The sequence below is a fragment of the Geotrypetes seraphini genome, chromosome 1 (genome assembly GCF_902459505.1).
Source record: "Geotrypetes seraphini chromosome 1, aGeoSer1.1, whole genome shotgun sequence".
In the NCBI taxonomy this organism is placed as follows: domain Eukaryota; kingdom Metazoa; phylum Chordata; class Amphibia; order Gymnophiona; family Dermophiidae; genus Geotrypetes; species Geotrypetes seraphini.
Window position 1 is genome coordinate 392,581,976 of NC_047084.1, and position 22,693 is coordinate 392,604,668.

General features: G+C 43.2%; 1 protein-coding gene across 1 annotated transcript in view; it reads left to right on the forward strand.

Annotated features, from left to right (window-relative positions):
* Positions 1 to 18,720: 18,720 nt before the first annotated feature.
* The window catches only part of FRMPD1 (FERM and PDZ domain containing 1), a 304,447-nt gene continuing 300,474 nt past the window's right edge, over positions 18,721 to 22,693 (forward strand). Inside the window, exon 1 of the mRNA XM_033917490.1 lies at positions 18,721 to 18,873. The gene's annotated coding sequence lies outside the window, so the exon portion shown is untranslated. The remainder of the gene's footprint in view (positions 18,874 to 22,693) is intronic.

Here is a 22,693-nt window from a genome sequence, read left to right on the forward strand (position 1 = left end):
TTGCATTAAAGTCCGTACATTTGAAATCTAGGACTTTAAGTATCGTGCGGCCGCTCTCCACTTTAGCCGTTATATCAAACCAAACCGTTTGATGATCGCTACTTCCCAGGTGAGCACCCACTCGAACATTAGAGATACTCTCTCCATTTGTGAGGACCAGATCCAATATCGCTTTTTCCCTTGTGGATTCCGTCACCATTTGTCTGAGCAGAGCCTCTTGAAAGGCATCCACAATCTCCCTACTTCTTTCCGATTCCGCAGACGGAACATTCCAGTCCGCATCCGGCAGGTTGAAATCTCCCAACAGCAGAACCTTCTCTTTCCTTCCAAATTTTTGGATATCCACAATCAGATCCTTATCAATTTGCTGCGATTGAGTCAGAGGTCTGTAGACTACACCCATGTAGATAGAAGTTCCATCTTCTCTTTTCAGAGCAATCCATATCGCTTCTTCTTCTCCCCAGGTCCCTTGCATTTTGGTTGCTTGGATATTGATCTTTACATAGAGAGCTACTCCTTCACCTTTTTGATCATCTCTGTCCTTCATAAAAAGATTATATCCCGGTATGTTTGCATCCCATCCATGTGATTCACTGAACCATGTCTCTGTGATAGCGACAATATCTAGATCTGCCTCTAACATCGGGGCTTGCAGATCATGAACTTTGTTGCTTAGACTGCGAGCATTTGTGGTCATCGCTTTCCAGCTATTTTTCAGCGATAATCTCCTTTTTCGTATGGGAGTTTTGTTTCGTTTCACTTTCCGTTGCAATACTAAGAAATGAGTTGCTGATATTGCTTATATTGCAGTCTTTACTACTATCACATCTTTTCTTTTGCCGGGGGTGGTTTCTATAATTGTCCTTCGTACATACCTTCAAAAAGATATAAAAAGGATGGAATTGGTTCAGAGGAAGGCTACTAAAATGGTTTGTGGTCATCATAAGGAGTATGGGGACAGACTTAAAGATCTCAATCTGTATACTTTGGAGGAAAGGCAGGAGAGGGGAGATATGATAGACTTTTAAATACATACGTAATGTAAATGTGCATGAGTCGAGTCTCTTTCATTTGAAAGGAAACTCTGCAATGAGAGTGCATAGGATGAAGTTAAGAGGTGATAGGCTCCGGAGTAATCTAAGGAAATACTTTTTTACAGAAAAGCTGATAGATGCATGGAACAGTCTCCCAGAAGAGGTGGTGGAGACAGAGATTGTGTTTGAATTCAAAAGGACCTGGGATAGGCATATGGGATATCTCGGAGAAAGAAAAAGATGGCAGACTAGATGGGCCACATGGCTTTTTTATGCAATAATGTTTCTATGTCCAGTACATTATACTCATCAACAAAATAGTGGACTATCAATTCTACATTTCCATATACCTGAAGTCTTTAATAATAATAATAATAATAATTTTATTTTTAATACTAGTGTTTAAGCCCGTTAGATTAACGGGTGCTAGATGTCTCCTGCTTTTGAACCTGGGCATGGTCAGAGGCAGAGCCGGGGCGGGAGGGAGTGACGGTGGGAGAGCAATTTCAAAGCCTCGGCAACGGCGGCTCCTTGACCAATCCGCGCTTACAACGTCCCCACACTCGCGGTCTGGCTGGCTCCCCCTCCAAAGCCCTTCGCAGCGGCAGCCCCTCCCGCATCCGTCCCCGCGTCCCATGCCTCTCCGAAGGCCGGCTCCCACGAAAATGGTGCCCCTCTGTCCAAAGCCGCAGCGGCAGCCTCCCTCAAGACACATTTCAAATCTGACATATTGTAATCACAAAACAGAAAATAAAATTATTTTTCTTATCTTTTGTTGTCTGGTCATTATTCATACCATGTAGGGGTCCCAGGCTATGGTTGGGTTTTGATAACTCGCTTGCCAGGGCCCCTTCTTTCTTCTTCCCTCCCTCCATCCCTGCAGCTGAAGACAGGCACCTCCCCCCAGTGGTCTGAGACAGGAGGGAGCAGTTAGGAGAGGGTCTGAGGGCAAAGAGGGGCTCAACAGCGCACAACCACCTTTCCTTCCCTCCCTCCATCAGGTGCAGTGCAGCTCCACCAATGTTAAAAGGAGCCGCGTCGAAATCGGAGGCCTGCCACTGCCGTAGTACGTTCCCCTCTGCTTTGGTCCTGCCCCTTCTCTGACATATGGGACCGCGGCAGAGGGAATGTGTTACGGTGGCGGCAGGGCTCCAATTTCAAAGCAGCTCCTTTTAACATAGGCGGAGCTGAACTGTACCTGATGGAGGAAGGGAAGGAACGGTGGGGCAAATTTTGGCAACGGCAGGAATTGTTTGGCGGGCCAAGCACCATGAAACTTTGTTTCTTTAGGCAGCCCCGGTTGTTTACTTGGATTCATTGTCAGCATTAGGGTTCGCCGGCCGCCAGCCGTGAGAGCCGGGTGAGGAAGGCTGCCGCAGGCTCGCAGCTAGGTAGGGGGACAACAATGGCGCTTATGCTCAAGCCCCCGCCGCAGCTCCTCTCTCGATCCTGGTGCGGTTCGAGAGAGGAGTCGTGGCGGCGGCTTGAACATAAGCGCGATTGTTGTCCCCCTACCTAGCCGCGAGGCTGCGGCGGGGTTTCCATGGCAACCCTGATCGCGGATCTCGGTGTAGGGCCAGGTCTGGCGGCGCCGTGTAGGGCGGAAGCGGGAGGTGGGACCTCAGCACAGCACTGCCGGGCGGCTCGCGCCGCCAGCCCCAAGGAGCTCGAGGCCGGCGGCGGACATGCCTGGCATGGCATGGTGCAGGAGGAACAGTGATCGGTGGCGCGAGGTGGAGAGCAGGTGATGACAGTGATCGGTGGCACGAGGTGGAGAGTAGGTGATGACGTAAAACGCGCGCATGCGCACTCGTGTTTTCGCAACGGATCAGGGAACACATTTTTTTAGTGTGCATGCGCGGCCTAGCATTTTATTATATTAGATACCGTTAAAAAAAAAGCCATGATAGTTCAAGGCGGTTTACAACAAGAGGCGCTGGACAATCAGCGAAGTGGTTACAATACAAAGTCATCGAATATAAGGTACAGGTTGGGAGAAGTGATACACTATAAGATTCTTAGATTACAATCGATTAAACAAATTCATTTTTATTGATTTTCTAAAATTGAAGTAGGATGAGGAATGTATGATAATGTTACCTAGCCAGTCGTCCACATTTACCTGCCTGGGAGGCAAGAGTTCTGTCCAGGAATCTTTTGTAGCGGCAGTCCTTTAAAGATGGATAGGTGAACATATGAATTCTGCGTGTGGGCCTAATAGAACTGTCCAGATTAAATTGAGAAACCAGGTACATAGGGGCCAGGCCAAAACTTGATTTATTACAAAAAGACAAAAAAATTTAAACAAAACTCGTGCTTCCAGGGGCAGACAGTGAAGTTTTTGATAATAGGGACTAATGTGTTCCCATTTTCTCAACCCAAAAATCAGTTGAACTGCTGAATTACCATATTTTGAACATCCTCCTCCCCTCAGATCAACTTAAGCCATTCCTGCAGATAATCAAGAACTTGTTAGCTACTAGAAAGTTCATGCTCAGAGCAACTTTCAATGCCTTTGATGTGTTCTCCTGATCATCTACCATAGCTATTGGATGTGCAGAATGGCTTGGCTTCAAGTTTCTGATCTCAAAACTTCAGTACAGAAACATCTATCCAATGTCAGTTGCAAGAAGGATGACCTTTGAGAGTGAATAAAAAAGCTGCAGATAAAATAAAAAAAACACAATGACACCATTAGAACTCTATTAAAAGCACAAACAACTCAGTCTTCCACATCATCCTGCAGATACTCTACCAGGTCTAGACATGTTTAAATTACAGTCCCAGACATCTCTACGAATACAGTCTTCCTTATCTGCACAGTCGAATAACTAGAGACAGTCTAGAAGACAGAGGCCAAAAAAGTCTCGGTCTCAATCTAAGCAGTCATCCTTTTGACTCCTTTCTGGAAAGCATAGCCAACATCTCCCTCAATCTCCCTCCAAATCTCCCCAACGGTGGCAGATTTTTTAAATATTTTCAACAGTGCTAGACTCTTGTGACATCAGACCAGTGGGTGCGTCAGGTAGCTCAGGGTTTTGCCCTACGCTTCCTAAGAAAACCTCCAAACCACCCACCAAGAGATTTTTTTTCAACTCCCTCCAGAAGACCCTCCTTCACGAATAACCCTTGGCCCTTCTCCAGCAAAATGCAATAGAACCAGTTCCTGTGCGGGAGTGAGGTCAGGGGCTCTACTCCAAGTATTCCTAATACCGATAAAGATCGAAGGTCTTCGCTTAATTTTAGACCTCTGTGCCCTCAGCAAATACTTGGTGAAGGAGAAGTTTTACATAGTCTCTCTGGGAACTCTGCTTCCCCTATTGGCGAAGAATGATTGCCACTGCTCTTAGATCTCAAAGAAGCTTATACTCACATATCCATAATACTTGCTCACAGAAAATATCTTTGCTTTCAAGTTGGCTCTAATCACTTCCAGTACAATGTCTTGTCCTTCCGCCTAGCATCAGCATCAAGAGTTTCACAAAGTGCCTTATGCTGGTAACTGTAACCCTTTGCTCATGGGGGTTTCACTTCTTTCCCTATCTGGATGACTGGTTAATCAAAGTTTCATCATTGCTATTAGCTCAGCATGCCATCAAATCAACAGTTCATCTGCTGGAACTCTTAAGGTTTGCAGTAAACTATCAAAAATCACATCTGCAGCTGACTCAGATTTTGGTGTTTATAGGAGCTCTCTTGGACAATACTCGAGGCCAAGCTTTTCTACCTCAGTAGAGAATCAACACTCGAGGCCAAGCTTTTCTACCTTAGCAAAGAATCAACAATCTCCTTCACCTGTGACAGACAATTTCTTCTTTAGCACGCTTAATGGCACATCAGATGTTACATCTCCTCAGTCACATGGCCTTGACGTTCAAAATTTCCAAGTTTATTTGTTATTTATAAGCTGCCTATCAATGGAGATACATTCAGGTACTCAAGCACTTTTTCGGCCATGGATTCTGTTGATCCAATGGTCCCAAACTATTGTGTCTCTGTTTGCTCCTATACAAATCACCTTAGACTTTTGTAACTCCCTCCATCCTATCTTTCCTGAGGTATCCTCTTCCAGCTGCCTTCTCATCAGAAACTTCTCAACACAGATGCTTCAATGCTAGTCTGAGGGGCTCATCTCGATGGCCTTCACTCTCAGGGAGTCTGGTCACCTCATGAGCAAACTCTCAATATCAATTTCCTAGAATTTGAGCAGATAGCAATGCTCTCCAAACATTTCAGGACCACCATCTTTGCCTAATCGTCTTCCTCTGCACCAACAATCAGGTCATCATGTTCTATGTGAACAAGCAAGGAGGCATAGATCTCACATTTTCTGCATGGAAGCCATCCAAATTTGGACTTGGGCAACAGATCATGGCATCCTCCTCAGAGCAGTTTATCTTGCAGGGAAAAGAATGTGTTGGTAGACAAACTCAACAGATTCCTTCAGCCTTACAAGTGTTCTCAATATGTCTGTCTTGTACCAACTTTTCTCCAAATGGGGGACTCTGTACATAGATCTCTTTGCTTCACCCCACAGCAACAAACTTCCACTCTTCTGCTCCAGACTCTATGCCCCCAATCACTTGGAATTGGATGCCTTCCTCATCCACTGGAGGGACAGAGTTCTATACACATTCCCTCCAGTATATCTTATTGAGAAACCTCTACTCATACTTTGCACCATGATCCTCACTGCACCCTGCTGGCTGCTTTAGTCACGGTTCCCTCTTCTTCTGCAGCTATCAACTCAGGAACCCTGCAAATTACAACTATTTCCAATACTACTACTGCAGAACAAAGACTCTCTTTTTCATCCCATCCCTTGCTCATTAGCACTTGCAGCATAAATATCTACAAACTTTCTGTTCCAGTATTGGCTATCACTGAAGCTTTCAGAAAACCCTCCATGCAAAGGTGGAACTACTTAAAATGGACTCAATTCACTGTTTAGTGTGACCTCTGTTCACTGGATCCTATCACTTGTTCACCTCCTCCTATCCTGGACAACCTTCTCTACCTCTCCAGTTCTGGCCTAAAAACTAACTCAGTTCAAGTTCATTAAAATGCCATCAGCGCATTTCATTTTTCATTGGATAAGAAGCCTTTTTCTGTTCACCCATTGGTTTCCAGTATATTCAGACAGTTAATCCTGCGACACTTAATCCTGCGACAGTTAATCACAGACACTTCAACCCTTGTCACTTAATCCCATAGACACTTAATCCTGCGACAGTTCATCTCGGTATTCAGACAGTTAATCCCGCATGTTAAATCAAAGACACGTCAACCCTTGTCTCTTAATCAGGAAAGTTTTCATTAGAATGTCACATGACAGTTTATCAGAAGTGTCTGCTGACATCGTATTATTCGACTCAGGATATGGCGATAATCGAATCATCATTCTTGGTTGCGATGTGATGTTAGACGCTTTGGCTCGTGCTGATGTGTGGCTGGCAGTCGGCACTTTTTCAGTAGTACCTACAATATTCTTTCAGCTGCATTTGATAAATTTTCAGTATGCTGAAGACTTAATCTGGCTACTTTATAAGTTCTCATAATGAACAAAATCACGAGTCATATTGAAAGATGCTGGAGGCGATTAAATGTTTGATCCCGGGTGCTTTCCCGAAGAAGATTTTGGTGGACTTTGAAAAGGCAGCTATGGTGGCATTCCAGGAGGCTTATCCTGGAGCAACATTGACTAGATGTTATTTTCACTTAACGCAGAGTGTTCTGAGGAAAGTGAACAAAATTGGCATGAAAGTGAAGTACATTCATGAAAGCATCTGTTGCTTGTCTGCCTTAGCTTTTGTTCCTGTCACCAAAGTTACTGAGGCATTCGAGATACTAGTGGACAACATCCTGCAGCATGACCGATTAATCAGCTGGGCCGGCAGGAGTCGGGGAGACCTGTGGCTCAGTTGATCAGGGCAGAGAGAGTAGCTTTGACAGAAGGGAGGAGCTGTATGTAGCGATTGCTCACTTTTTTGAACCTGCATTTAACTCCTAACTTCCACTCGTACAGTACCCATGTCTGTTGCATCATTCCTTCTGTAAGAAATTCCTTAATCCCTACTTGTCCTGTTGTCTGTTTTAAGTAGATTGTAAACTCTTTTGAGAAAGGATCAACAGACTAGGTTTTTACCTGGATAATCTGGGTTCTGTTAGGATACACAAGGAGTCCGTACTTTAGCTGTTGATTCCCACTTCCTTTGAAACTGCAGAAGGGTATCACTTTATAAACTTTAACTCCCCCCCTTCTGCAATGGAGAACAGCTCCCTCCTTTGTTGATACTAAAGCAATCAAACTCCACTGAAATTTAAGAAGGAGAAGGAGAGGCAAGGAGAATTTACCCGGCTACAAACATATTATGCTCTTCTCTAAAACATAGGAAATAGAATAATGATCAATAAACAACAAGCAAACAGTGAATAATAAATCAGTCACTAAGGTCCAGTCTGCTAAGTGCAACAAGCAGGGACTAGGGGACCCTCCTAAGGGAAAGAGAAAAGGAAAACCCCTGTTCTGTAATAACATTTCTGCTTAATCTTAGATACAGTAGAAGAGGTCCTGAGACGGACACCAGCAATATCCAAGGCAGTAATCAAGCAAATCACATAAAATATGCACAGAGAGGGCAGTATAGACTCCTATATATCCTAACCGAATCCAGATTATCGAGGTAAGAACCTAATCTGTTGTTCTGTTGCGGATACACAGGAGTCCATAATTTAGCTGATGTACCAAAGCAGTGCCAGATGTCTAGGGAGGAACAGATGAGCCTGCCAGCAGAACCTAAGGCCCAAAAGCAGCATCCTCTTGAGCCGCCACGTTCACTCTGTAGAACTTTGAAAATATGTAGCTGCACTACAGATTTCAACAGGCAAAACATCCTGGGACTCAGGCCCATGAAGTCGCTATACCTCTTGTGGAATGTGCTGTAAGAAAAATAGATTGTTTCACATAGGAAATGTAGAAAGAAGAAATCACTATACAGATCTATCTGGAAATGGAAGCTTTGGAGGCAGGCCTGCTCCATCTCAAGTAACTGGTCAGCACAAAAAGATGATCAGAAATTCTGAAGTTATTAGTCCTCTCCAGGTAGATGAGCAGGGCCCTGCGCACATCCAGCTTGCACAAAAGCCTGTCCTGTTTGGCAGAACTCATAGGTTGAAAAGCAGTCAAAGTTCTTGATTGACATGGAAGGTGGAAGTTCACTCCTTCTGGATTCGTATTTGGGACACTATAAAATCTATTACTAAGTGTTCAAAAGAGATTTCCATGGACATTGTAATTCTTCGTTCTCAACACCCTTGTTTCGCACAAACAAACTGCCCACCTAAACTCATTGATGCCATGTTTGTAACAGCTCTTATGCATATTCTAAAAAATTGGAAATCATCCTCGCTACTTGACTACACCTTTTGATGGAACTCTCTGAGCATGTATCACAAATTTGAATCTTATGCATATGAGAAAAACATGATTTCTCGACTCTCCAGAAACATGGTGCGAAATAAATCACCTTGGTCATTCTTAGATTCATATGTTCATTCTAACCAGTAGACACTTCTGCCTCTCTATCTATCTATCTCTCTCTTTTTTTTTTTTTTTCTCCCTCTTTCTTTCCCTCTCTCTTATTTCACTTTCCCTGCTTTTCTGCCTTTCATATATCTTCTATTAGCAGTTACAAATACCCTGGATCCTTTTTATTAATCTGGTTGTATGTAAATGATTGTAGACATAGACTTTTTCTACACCATTGTGTCTTATTCAGATTTTGTGTGTTTGAACTGCTTTCTGTAAATTTCTTATAATATTCAATAAAAACTAATGAACTAAAAAAAAAAATAAAAAAGACATGGAAGGTGGAAACCACCTTCGGAAGAAAGGAAGGAACTGTGCGCAGATAAACACCCGACTCCGTGAAATGAAGAAATGGCTCCCTGCAAGAGAGGCCCTGCAGGAGAGGGCCTGCAATTTCGAGATCCTTCTTGCTGAGACTATGGCAACCAAAAACACTATCTTGACCATAAGGTCTAGAAGGGAACCCTCTGAAAGAGGCTCGTACGGAGCACATTGAGAACAAATTGAGGTCCCAAGATGGGAATGGTCTGCGCAATTGGGGTCTCAGTCTGAGACCCCCCCCAAAAAGAACAAGTGACATCTGGGTGAAAAGCCAGAGACCGTAGGCCACTCTGAGCCCAAAAGCACAAGATAATGGCTATCTGCACTTTGAGAGACAAAACCGCAAGGCCCTTTTTAAGACCGGCTTTCAGGAAAGCATGGATCACCGGAATGGGAGCCATCTCTGGCTCCACCTGTTCCTTGGCACACCATAACTGGAAGGTCTTTCAGGTCTTAGCATAGGCCGCAACAGTCACAGGCTTCTTAGCCCTAAGAAGAGTCATAACCACAACCTCCAAATAGCCCTTCCTAGTCGAGGCCACACACTCAAGATCCATGTTGTAAGACCAAAGCATTTTGGCCTTTCCATTGAAACTTGGCCTTGACTTAGGAGCCTCCAGATAAACAGGGAGTTTCAGGGACCTGCATCTCTGCAGACGCACAAGATCTGCATAACATGATCTTCGGGGCCAGTCCAGGGCCACCATGGCCCATGGTGGAAATATGTTAATAGAAGAGCTGCTCTGTGGGCCAAGGTTGAACGAGGGCATCTAGTCCTGTGCTTCCTCATTTGGCTTTTTCACTGTAGAATCAGATTGCCTTCGCATTCTTGGCTGTGGCCATGAGATCCACATCTGGTCTACCCCAAGTTGGAACTATGAGGGAAAATGTCCTCTGGGACAGCAACCACTCTCCAGGATCCAGAGACTGTCTGCTGAGAAAGTTGGCTTGGATGTTCTATACCACAGTTCTTCAACCGCCGGTCCGCGGACCGGTGTCGGTCCGCAGAAAATTTCTGCCGGTCCGCACAGGGCCGGCGAGATCAAGTCGGCAGTTAAATTTCCTGCCGACTGCGGTTCCTGCTGACTAATGTTCCTCCAAGCCTCAGGCGATCGAGACAGGCTGCCAACGTCAGGGCCTTCCCTCTGTGAGTCTCGCCTGTGTGGAAACAGGAAGTTGAAACAAAATAGGCGGGACTCAGAGAGTGAAGGTCCCGACGTCGGCAGTGTGTCTTGATCCTGCCGAGCTGCTGAAGAGGGCCGCGGGGAAGTTGCGATTATACCGGAGAGAGCTGCAGATTCAGGTGCAGGTGGAGGGAGATGGTCAGCGTGTGCGAACAAGATCCTGGGGAGCCTTCACAGTGGCTGTCTCCCCTCCCACCAGTTCTCCAATTTGCCAGGGCAGTGATTTACCGGCAACTTCCTGCAGACAAGTACCGAGAGCTGCTAGAAGGGGAGGAAGCCACAGTAGGTGGCTGGGAAGGTCTGGAAAAGGGAGAGCTGTTACTGGACTTGAAGGGATTTAGAAGGAGAGATGCTGCTGGGAGGGGAGGAGGGAAAGGGATGGGAAGAGAGTTAATGTTGGATAGAGGGAGGAGGGAAGGGAGAAGAAGGAGAAATACTGCTGGGAGGGGAGGAGGGAAATGGATGGGAAGAGAATTACTGTTGGATAGAGGGAGGAGGGAAGGGAGAAGAAGGAGAGATGCTGCTGGGAGGGAAGGAGGGAAAGGGATGGGAAGAAAGTTAATGTTGGATAGAGGGAGGAGGGAAGGGAGAAGAAAGAGATATGCTGCTGGGAGGGGAGGGGGGAAAGGGATGGGAAGAGAGTTAATGTTGGATAGAGGGAGGAGGGAAGGGAGAAGAAGAAGAGATGCTGCTGGGAGGTGAGGGAAAGGGATGGGAAGAGAGTTAATGTTGGATAGAGGGAGGAGGGAAGGGAGAAGGAAAAAAAGGAAGGAGGGTAGGGAGAAAGAAAAAAGGAAGGAAACAGCTGGCAGGGAGATTACAGGAGGGGAAGGGGGTTAGGGTGGAATGGAGAGATCAGATGAGAGAAAGGGAAGAGAGAGGAATGAGAAAGTAGAGAGACATTGATGCTGGAAAGGGGGTCAGCAGAGAAATGAGAGAGGGATAAAGATGCTAGATCTGGTGTAGGAGAGATAAAAATGAAGACGGCAGTGAAGCTGGAATGAATGGTGTAAAAAGGAGAAAGGAGGATGGACAAGGAAGAGGGGCATAGAAAGAAGTCAGATACATATGGAATGGGGAGAGGGCAGACATTGGATGGAACGGGCAGATGCTGGAAGGAAAAGAGTGAAAAGAAGATGAAAGCAGAAACCAGAGACAACAAAAGGTAGAAAAAAATAATTAAGAACATAAGAACATAAGCAGTGCCTCCGCCGGGTCAGACCATAGGTCCATCCTGCCCAGCAGTCCGCTCCCGCGGCGGCCCAAACAGGTCACGACCTGTCTGAATCACCAGAAGGGGCTCCCTTGCCACCTTGGTTTCTCATTTAAGTCCTATCTTCCCATTGAAGTCCTAACCCTCCAGTCTTGCACATGCACGACCTGATTGGGTTTCTATACTTATTACCTGGTTAGCTTTCTATACTTGTGTTACATCCCAGCACCTCTCTCAGTATCGCACGATCCCTTTATCCCTCAGAAATCCGTCCAATCCCTGTTTGAATCCCTGTACCGTACTCTGCCTGATCACTTCCTCCGGTAGCGCATTCCAAGTGTCCACGACCCTTTGTGTGAAAAAAAACTTCCTTGCATTTGTTTTGAACCTATCTCCCTTCAGTTTCTCCGAATGCCCCCTCGTACCTGTTGTCCCCTTCAGCCTGAAGAATCTGTCCCTATCCACGCTCTCTATGCCCCTCATGATCTTGAAGGTCTCTATCATATCTCCCCTGAGCCTCCTTTTTTCCAGAGAGAAGAGCCCCAGCCTATCCAACCTCTCGGCGTTTATTTCTATTTTGTCATTAGAATATATCAGATTTGAATTATATATCCTGCTAGAGACATAACTGGGGACATAACTGTTAGCATGATATTTCTATGTAGCATTCTATAATAACTTGGCTTGTTCAGTTTTCTTGATAGTAGAGGGGATATATGTGAAGGGGAGGGGAGGGGAAACAGGGGTTTTGTTGGTCCTTGCTCTGTATATTTATATTTATAAAATCACAATTGTTCAGAATATTGTTTCTTTTTATACTTTAATAAAATACATTCAATATAAAATCATAATTGCGGCTTGTGCAGATGGGTTCAGATGGTTTGCGGGGACCGAGCTCGCGGAGATGGGGCGTAAACGGGGTTTTTAAATTTTAGTCCTAGTAGTTTGCCGGTCCACAAAATAATTATTTTATTTCTGCCGGTCCACGGGTGCAAAAAGGTTGAAGAACACTGTTCTATACTCCTGCCACATGGGCAATCAGAGGGCCTCCAAGTGAAGTTCCACCCACTGAAATAACATCCATGCCTCCAAACGAAGGGGATCGCTTCTGATGCTTCCCTGTCTGTTCACGTAAGCCACCGTGTCTGAAAAAACCCTTACAGCTTTCCCTGTCAGGAAAGACTGCAGCAAAGCCAACCAAATAGCTCTCAGTTCCAGATAATTTATAGACCTCTTGCTTTCCTATGGGGACCACCTGCCCTGGAGAGGGTGGCTGCAGCAAAGGGCCCCCCAGCTGCTGAGGCTGGTGTCAATCATGAGGGTCACTCATGAATCGATTCTGAGAGACATGCCCTTTGCCAAGTTCTCCCCTTGGAGCCACCAATGCAGGCTGCACTTCCCCTCTACCATCCAGGGGAGCTGTGTCTGTAGGGAGTGACACTGCGGAGACCACTGTCAAGAAAATCGTACCAAAAATGGGCTGCTGGAGCCAGGACAAAATATAAAAAACAGCAATTTTAAGGTTTTGGAGGAGGGAGAACCAAATCCTAGCCTCAGAAACCTTCAGAAACAAATTTACAGACCTCCCCCTCCCCCAAGTATGACTTCTGATGCCTGCTTTACTGAATTAGCCTGTCTGCAGGGAAAGGATTACTGCCTCAGAAATTGCCTTGTTGAAGGGTTTCTTCTGGCTCCTAGTTGAACCGAACTTGACCATGGATTCCCACCCCCAAGATTCCTCACGCAGCAACAGGGTGGACAAACTACACAGCTGGCTCCCTGATACCCAGAAGTTTCTTACTCAGGGGTCACACAGCCTGTGCTCAAGCCTCTGATAAAATCAGCAGGAGAGCCGTTCCCAGGGGGCTGGACCCTGAGCTCCTGAAGGGACACAAAACGGGTTGGCTCCACAGATACTCAGAGATTGGCCTGGGAGCAGCAATCCACCCACACATGACTGCATCCTTTTCCTGGCAGAGTAAGCCAAGAAGGGGACCTCTGAACACCAAAGCCATGAACAATTAAAAAAATTAAACAGAAAAATACCCAAAAATAACAAAAAGAAACAGAGCAGATCAGAATACACCCGAGTTTTCTTGCAGAAGGAAAAACTGAGGAGGGAGCTGTTCTCCACTGCAGAAGGGGAGGAGTTCAAATTCTTAAAGTGATACTCTTCTGCAGCTTCCTGGGAAGTGGAAATCACCAGCTAAAATACGGACTCCTGTGTATCTGCAACAGAATGTCTCTTACATGTTTAATGTACAGTACTGCAAACATAGGGTTACCAGATTTTGCATATGTAAAATCCGGCCCCCCTAATCCTGCTCCCAGGCCTGCCCAGTTCCACCCATCCCTGCCCTGTTATGCCCATGCCATGCCCCAGCCTCGCTCCTAGCTACGCCCCTCAGCCTGCTCATCTTAGTCGGGAGGGCATCCACATATGCACGGATGTGACGCGATGACGTCATGCCCCTCCTGATGCAATTTGCTTTTCAAAACCTGGACAAAGTGGCAGGTTTTGAAAAGCCATATGAACGCCTAGACATGCCATCTAAAAAGAGGACATGTCTGGGTAAATCTGGATGTCTGGTAACCCTATGCATACATCTAGCTGCACTTTAGAAATGATAAATAGTAGTAGGATAAGGTAAGAACATAAGAATAACCTTACTGGGTCAGACCATCAAGCCCAGTAGCCCATTCTCACAGTGAGCAATCCAAGTCACTAGAACCTGGCCAAAACCTATGGAGTCACAATATGCCATGCTACCAATCCAGGGCAAGCAGTGGCTTCCCCCAAGTCTTTTTCAATAACAGACTGGACTTTTCCTCCAGGAAATTGTCCAAACCTTTATTAAAACCAGCTACGCTATCTGCTCTTACCACAACCTCTGGCAATGTGTTGCAGAGCTTAACTATTCTCTGAGTGAAAGATTATTTCTTCCTATTTGTTTTAAAAGTATTTCCCTGTAACTTCATCGAATGTTCTCTAGTATTTGTAATTTTTGATGGAGTGAAAAATTGATCTACTTGTACCCGTTCTACTCTACTATGTTCAATCCTTAGAACCTTCTGAACTTTCTTCTCATTGGGGCCAAAATGAAGGAAGTTGTGTTAAAGTCCTAACCCCAACCCACCTATAAAGCACCCATATCTGTTTCTCACTCTGTCTCCCTATCTACCTTATTATTCCCTTTATAATTCCCTACCTGAGCAGTGTGTGCAGATTCACCCTTCTGTCCTGTTTGTCTATCCTAATGAGACTGTAAGCTCTTTCGAGTAGGGACTGTCTCTTGCATGTTTAATGTACAGCGCTGTGTGCACCTGGTAGTACTATAGAAATAATACAGTATTTTTCGCTCCTTAAGACGCATCTGACCATAAGACGCATCCTAGATTTAGAGGAGGAAAACAAGAAAAAAAACATTCTGAACCAAATTCTCCCTGCAAGGCTCTGTACCCTGCCCCCCCCCTGGTGGTCTAGTGGTAGGCCGGGGCAGGGCATAGAGCAGGCAGGCCTCGTGGCCTAATGTCAGGCAGGCTGGCAGACCTAGTGACAGGTAGGCAGGCTTAGTGGCAGGCTGGCAGGTAGGTTCCTCCCCCCCTACAGTACCTTAAATCATACCCCCACGTGCCCCGAGTACCTAAATCATCCCCATACAACCACGTGCCCCCCAGTACCTTAAATCATCCCCATACCCCCATGTACCTTAAATCATTCCCCACGTGACCCCCAGTACCATAAATCATCCCCCCACATACCCCCAGTACCTTTTATTATCATATCCCTCCTCTGTACCCTTAATCATACCCTCTCAGTACCTTTTTTAATTCCTCCCTCCTTAGACGGCTCTCATCTTTTCCAGCCGGCGGCGCACAGGCCAGAAGCACAGAGATCAGGAGCAATTCCTCCACGCTCCTACCTGGGCCCACACTGATCTCCGAATGACTGCAGTCAATTCTCGTGAGTCCTGCGAGAGCTGACTGCAGCCATTCGGTGATTGGCGTGGGCCCAGGCAGGAGCGTGGAGGGCTTGCTCCTGATCTCTGCCGCTTCTGGCCGGGAAATTCGCTAGACCACCAGGTATGACTGCAGCGAGCGGGCGGACAGGAGGGATTAAAATTGCAGCAGTGGCGTTTTTTAAAAATATGCAGTGGCGGTGGGGTTAAAATATGCGGTGGCGGCAGCGGGCTTAAATTTGTATCCGCTTCATAAGACGCACTTACATTTCCATCCCCTTTTTTGGGGTGGAAAAAGTGTTTTATGGAGCGAAAAATACATAGTAGTAGCATTAATGTTTTATTAGAATTAGAATGTATAAATATTGCATATAGTGTTTTTCTTATTGTTACCTGCATTTAACTTCTTAGATATATGTGATTTATTAGATCCATAATGTAATGTAAAGTAGAAACAAGATATAGCCTGTTCAGCTATATTGAAGATAAGATCTATCTGATTAACCAAAGCCATAACCTAGAGATTCTGTGTGTGTGTGTTGGGAGGTTTATTCTGAAACTTTACCCCAGGAAATGAATTTATTTTGAATCGGGGTAGAAAGAAGAGGGTGGTCATGTTGAATAGAAGGATTTTGCTAGGCACCAGGGATTGTATGACCAGCTCAAGGGGGACCAATGCAGATGATGGTGGCTTCACTTGAGTGTTTTTTATTATTATTTGGTAAATGTTACCCTTTATTTCAGTGCAAGAACCAGTCACCAATTATGCACTAACAGGAAGGGCGTCATGGTATAATGATCTGATGTTTACTGCTGTAATTTTAACATGGCAGTAATTTGTATGCTTTTTTTGAGCACTAATTTGATGGTAGATTTGACACTGAACCAGCTGTACCATGAGGCTTTCTGCATTGGCCCCTGGATTAGGATACAGAGCAATGGACTGGAGTATCCCACTAAGATAGAGAGGGTAATGAGAGGTGGAAGGGACACATATAGTAAATGCTAGGGTATGGTAAAAAGAAATAAAAATATAAAATAAATGACATAAATAAACCCAGGGAATGAGATCAATAAGAAAAGAAAGAGGCAGCAGGAAGGAAACAGTGGTGAGGTTGTGTGTTCAAATCCCAAAACCCTTGTGACTCTGGGCAAGTCACTTAATTCCCCATTGCCCCAGGTACATTAGATAGATTGTGAGCCTACCAGGACAGATAGGGTAAAATGTTAGAGTACCTGAATGTAAACCACTTATAAGTGGTATATAAATAAATAAATAAAATCTGAGAGAGGATAGGAGAAAAAAGAAATCAGAAGGAAGAGGAAATGTAACAAAATAGACAATGAAAGAAGATGAGAGAATAAATGAAAATACAAATAGAAGAATTAAGAAAACATATGAGAGAGAGGTGGTGGAGAGTAAAACTGTGACTGAGTTCAAAGAAGCGTGGGATGAACACAGGATTTAGAATCAGAAAATAATATTAAATATTGAACTAAGGCCAGTACTGGGCAGACTTGCATGGTCTGTGTCTGTATATGGCCGTTTGGTGGAGGATGGGCTGGGGAGGGCTTCAATGGCTGGGAGAGTGTAGATGGGCTGGATTAAGTCTTAACAGAGATTTCGGCAATTGGAACTCAAGCACAGTACAGGGTAAAGCTTTGGATTCTTGCCCAGAAATAGCTAAGAAGAAAAAATTTAAAAATTTAAATTGAATCAGATTGGGCAGACTGGATGGACCATTCGGGTCTTTATCTGCCGTCATCTACTATGAATGAAATAAAAATGGTGAAGGAACAATGGAAAATAAAATATCATGAAGTAACATCATGTTAATCAATTAATATCCTTGTGTTTGCATTTTTTTACTGATCTGAATTAGTCAACTTTGGGACAATGAATGTGTAGCATCTCTGGCATTTGTTTTGTTTGACTTTCTTGAGTTTCCAGTTCAGTTTTTATGCATTTTTATGTCTAATATATAGTCCTTTATTCAGTTTTGGTGAGAGCCTATTCGTTTTTGACTTAGAAGAGGTATTTAGCTGTAGTTTCTGTAAATGGATCTTTAGCAGTCTTGTTTGTTCTGCTTTCCCAATAAGAGGTGGGTGTTGATTCTCTAGGGACTGGCTGTCATGGGGATAGTGTCATTCCCTATCCTCTTGCATACTGCATATGAGCACTGACATACTTTTTCCAAGGAAAAAAAGCTCTAACAGAAATGGAAAATTAATTTACATTGTAAGAGTGGTAGTTGAAGGAACATGTGAGTCAAAACTTATTAGACATTCTGATGGACAGTAAGCTAGGAATTACTTTGTGGAATCAATCCACTGCTGGCAAGGCACCAGAGGTCCTCATGATAGAAAATGTAAGGGATTGTAATAGCCACTCCCCATCCTCCATCCCCAGCGTGCAATGGTAAAGCCTTATCTGGATTACGAAGTACAGTACAGCTTTTGATGCTTGATTATCGTTAAAATATTAGATTGAAGATATTGAGAAAAGAGTAACAAAGCTTACAGAATACATAGAATATGATGCAGAGCAGGAAGATTGAATGATTCTTTACAGGAATAAGGAGATAAGGGATATTTATGATAACACTCTATAAATATTTAAGAGGGCCTTAAAAAGATTTAGGTGAGGGATTTCTCAGAGTACATGGTAGAAGAACTAGATCAATTTATGAAAAAATGGCCATTATCTTTGAAAGAAAATCTTTCTCATCTTCCAGCTTGTCTTCTAAAAGACTCAAAGGGATCATATGCAGACTTTGTTGTAAAACATAAGTGATATTTATGGAAGACAAAAATAAGACATTTGCAGTAGTGAAAAAACCATATAGCACACTCAAAATGTTTTATAATTGCAGTTGCAGACAGAACATTCTGGCCCTTGCTCCACAATCCTATGTCCATCAAAATCATATATATATACTCAAATTTATAGGATTCATACCAGAGTGTAGGAGGGAAGCTTAAAACCCAGTTATAAGGGGACAGCTTTGTCTGTTTTCTCTCAGGAGAGAGTCCAGCTAAGAATGATGTAGAGCAGGGGTGTCAAAGTCCTTCCTCGAGGGCCGCAATCCAGTCGGATTTTCAGGATTTCCCCAATGAATATGCATGAGATCTATTTGCATGCACTGCTTTTATTGTATGCTTATAGATCTCATGCATATTCATTGGGGAAATCCTGAAAACCCGACTGGATTGCAGCCCTCGAGGAGGGACTTTGACACCCCTGATGTAGAGGTACAGTGAGTGGAGAGCCCCATGTAGGAACACCATCAGGACAAGAGATTAAGACAGGAGTAGTAATATTAATTATGCCGGGACTGTCCGTCTGTAAATCAGCTGTCCCTTGGAGCCTGAAATAAGAGACTGAATTGTTCCTACTTTGCAGAGACTGCTCAGAAGGGTTGGTCTGATCCACAACTAGCTTCTGAGGCACAGAGTGCAGAAGTTCTGAGATCCAGGATCATAAATCTTAGCCAGCTAAGAACGAAGATTGAAGCTAATATCAACTGTAGACCCCAACAGAAGAAGGGGTTGAAGATTGCAAGTGGTGATATTGGTGAGTGCCTTCTTGCTATCTGTATAAGGATATATTTAACCCACCTAGCATTTTATCCTACAAATGGCCACAAGGTCAACCATTCAACTCAGGGAACATATTCTATCAGAAAGGGAACATATTACCAGCATCACTGAGATAAGAGCCCAGTAACCTGTTGCTAGCCCTATGCTGGAGAGATACAGAAGAGTTACTGCTTTTGCCTTCCTCTGCAGCCTATTGGTTGGTATCTGTCCAATAGACTGCAGGGAAGGAGGGGGTTGTTGAAGCCTAGCAGCTGCTAGTGGGAAAGGCAAGTGCAGTAGACTGACACTGACACAAATTCAGATAACTTTATTGGCAATACAATTTACCTACGTTGCCAAAGTAATTCCTATAGCAATTAAATTAAAACTCACCCTCAGCTGTAGAGAGAAACCCACAACCTCGGTGCTGAGACTGTAGCTTTAACTACTGCTAGTATATGGGTAGTAGGTAAAGATAACCACAATACCAAACAGCTCCAAAGGAACTAACCCACCCCATTCTATAGCGCTACTAGACATACACAGCACTGTACATCAAAATACAGAAGAGACAGTCCCTTCTCAAAAGACAGACAAACTGGACAAGAAGGTGCATCTATACACAGTGCTAAGGTAGGGGAATTATGATCTTGAAAAGAGGCTGAAAGAGAGGGGGCACGAGCTGCAGACAGAAAGAGATGGAATAGCCGTGTAGGACTGGAAAAAAACAGCATGAAAGGAAAGAGGGAGGGGTAATGATGGATAGAACAGACATGAAAGTGAGAAAAGGGTAAGAAGTAAAGGAGGGAGTAAAACTAGAAGAAAGAGATAAGAGAAGCTGTAGAGAGAAACCATAGAGAGAAATGTACAAGGAGGAAAGAGTAATGATGATGATAAGGGAAGAGGAATAGAAGAGAGTCTTTAAAAGAAGGAACTTTAGGGCAGAGAGAAAACCAAGATCAAGTACAGACAGGACTGAAGTTAAACTACAGACATAAAGATTGAAATATTGTTTGTTTTTAGTAAAGATTTCTGTGCCAGCTGGGCTGGATCAAGGATAGGCAAAAGCTATATTTTGCCCTTCTACTCCAGCCTTGTGGAATTAATGCAATTGCTCTGCAATCCTTGGCGACACCTTTCTTCAGTATAGGTATGAACAGTGATCTTCTCCAATCAGTTGGCCATGTTTTTTCCTTCCAAATCTCTTTACACAGTCAAGTGAAGGTCATGATAGTATCTTCTGAGCCTTTGATTAATTCAATTGGAATATCGACATTGAAGGTACCTCGTAGGATGAGGCCCTCCTTCAGTAGTGCAGAGACTTGAGCCAGAGACCGAGGAGATGTAAAAAAAAGGCTTTTATTATACAAGCATATATGCTGGACTTCTGAGCAGAACTGGCTGCATAAACAGAAGACCCCGAGAGTCTCGGACACAAAAGTTATATAGGGTCCTAGCCAGTCCAAATCGGTATAACCAGCTCTGGTCAAAAAGGTAAGAGCAGAGAGAAAAACAAAGCCATAAATCCATCCTATAGTCTATACATCAAAGCTAGCTAACAGCAGCATCCTGTTGCCCCCTGGCCGTGACTGGTACCAAGACAGATACATAGAATAGGCCTGCATACAGTACTGTGATATCTCAGAGCAATAATATGGAGTCTCAGGTTGCAGTTTTTAGTTTTACTACCCACTGATCTAAGATGGAGTTTCTTCATATACACCGTGACCCAGCTATAACAGCTGGCTAGGGATCCTTCAGACATCAGGTGTCTTGTTTTTCGATAATGCTTTAATTGCTGTTATGACTTCTTTTTTTTTTTTTGTTTTAAATTTTTTATTCATTTATATAATGTACATCAAGTGTAACAGGAAATAACATTTAAATTGTAAAAGATCACTTGATTTGCTATAATATCATCTGAAAATCATGAAATTTAACCACCCTTTCCATCCCTAATACATCAAAAATATATTATTCATATATTATTTTATACATTATATGATTTAATAAAATATCAAAAAATACCTCCCCACTCACCCATTCCTATCCCTTCATTTCAATTATCTTATTATGGGAAAATGTTTATTGCTCATTACAAAAGTCTGTTAATGGTCCCCAAACCTCCTAAAATTTACCAAAATATCCTCTCTGTATTGTTAATGTTCTTTCCATTTTATATATATGACATACAGAATTCTACCAGAAATTGTAATTTAATCTGCTCTGATTTTTCCAATTAAATGTAATCTGTTGAATGGCAACTCCAGTCAAAATAAATAAAAGCTTGTTGTTTTTTGAAGAAATCTGACTTTTCGCTTTCATTGATATGCCAAATAAAATAGTATCATATGTCAAGGCCACCGGATTTTCTAACATCCTATTTAATTGGGTCCATATTGATTTACAAAATAACAATATAAATGGACAATAGAATAAAAGATGATCTAACGTCCCAGCCTCAAGATGACAGTGCCATCATCTATTAGACTTAGAGCTATCTAATTTTTGTAAACGAACAGGGGTCCAGAAAGCTCTATGCAAAAGAAAAAAACAAGTTTGTCTCATAGATGCAGACATTGTACATCTCATCCTCCAAGACCAAATTCGTGTCCATTGAGACGCAGTAATTTGATGCTTGATCTTAATGATCCAAATGTCTCGAAGACCAGTTTTTGGTTTTTTATTCACAAATCCAGATATCAATTTATACCACTGTGTGGCCTGGTGTCTCATGAAATCTACCTGAAAGCATAAGAATTCCAAGCTATATTGATTATTGAGATTTCTCCATTCAGGGAACCCCACCTGAATGGCCTGCTTCGATTGCAACCATCTAAAACTTTTTGATTTACTAAGACCAAATTTATGTTGCAACTGTGAAAACTCAAGCATCTTACCATTAGATAATACATCTTCCAATATATGTATGCCTGCCATCATCCAGTGCTTCCAGATGATTTTAAAACCGCCAATTTGAATCTTGATTTGTTGATTTATGTATTAGAATAGGAGTTAGACTATTTACATATCTTAAAGTTTTCCATGTATCAACTAATATTCTATTTTCTTTATATAGCCTAGGCATTTTGATACTAAGAACATAGCAAAGTCGCAGAGGAAACATGAGTCGCCATTCCAACCATATCCAATCCGGGATATTTTCATGGGCTCTTGGAGGACCCAATACATACCTTGGCGCATAATATAGGCTTGATGATGCCTATAAAAATTAGGAAAATTTACCCCTCCTTCCGTAATTGGCTTTTGTAAAAACACTAAAGCAATTCTAGCAATTTTACCCAGCCAAATAAATTTTGTTAGAATACTATTTAACTTTTTGTAAAAAAAAACCCTGGAAAAAAACTGGTATCATTCCCATTTGGTAACAAACCACAGGTAAGATCATCATTTTAACAGTTTGTACTCTCCCCCACCAAGATAAATGTAGAGGATTCCATTGCTCACACATTTCTGTTACCTTCTGTAATAAAGATTTTTCATTTACTTTCATTGTATCATCCAGCGTATTTTTTATCCAAATTCCTAAATATTTTAGTCCATCTTCCTTCCATACAAAAGAAAATGAATCAAATAAACCTTTTGTACAATATACATTTAGTGGAAGAACTTCTGATTTACTCCAATTTATCTTATATCCTGAAAATTTTCCAAATTTCACAGTCAAATCAAGTAAACATGGAATGGTTGTTTCTGGATTTCTCAAATGAAGCAGAATATCATCTGCATATGCAGATACTTTATATTCTCGATCTGAATAAGGAATACCCTGTATCTCCCTTGCTTGCTGAATA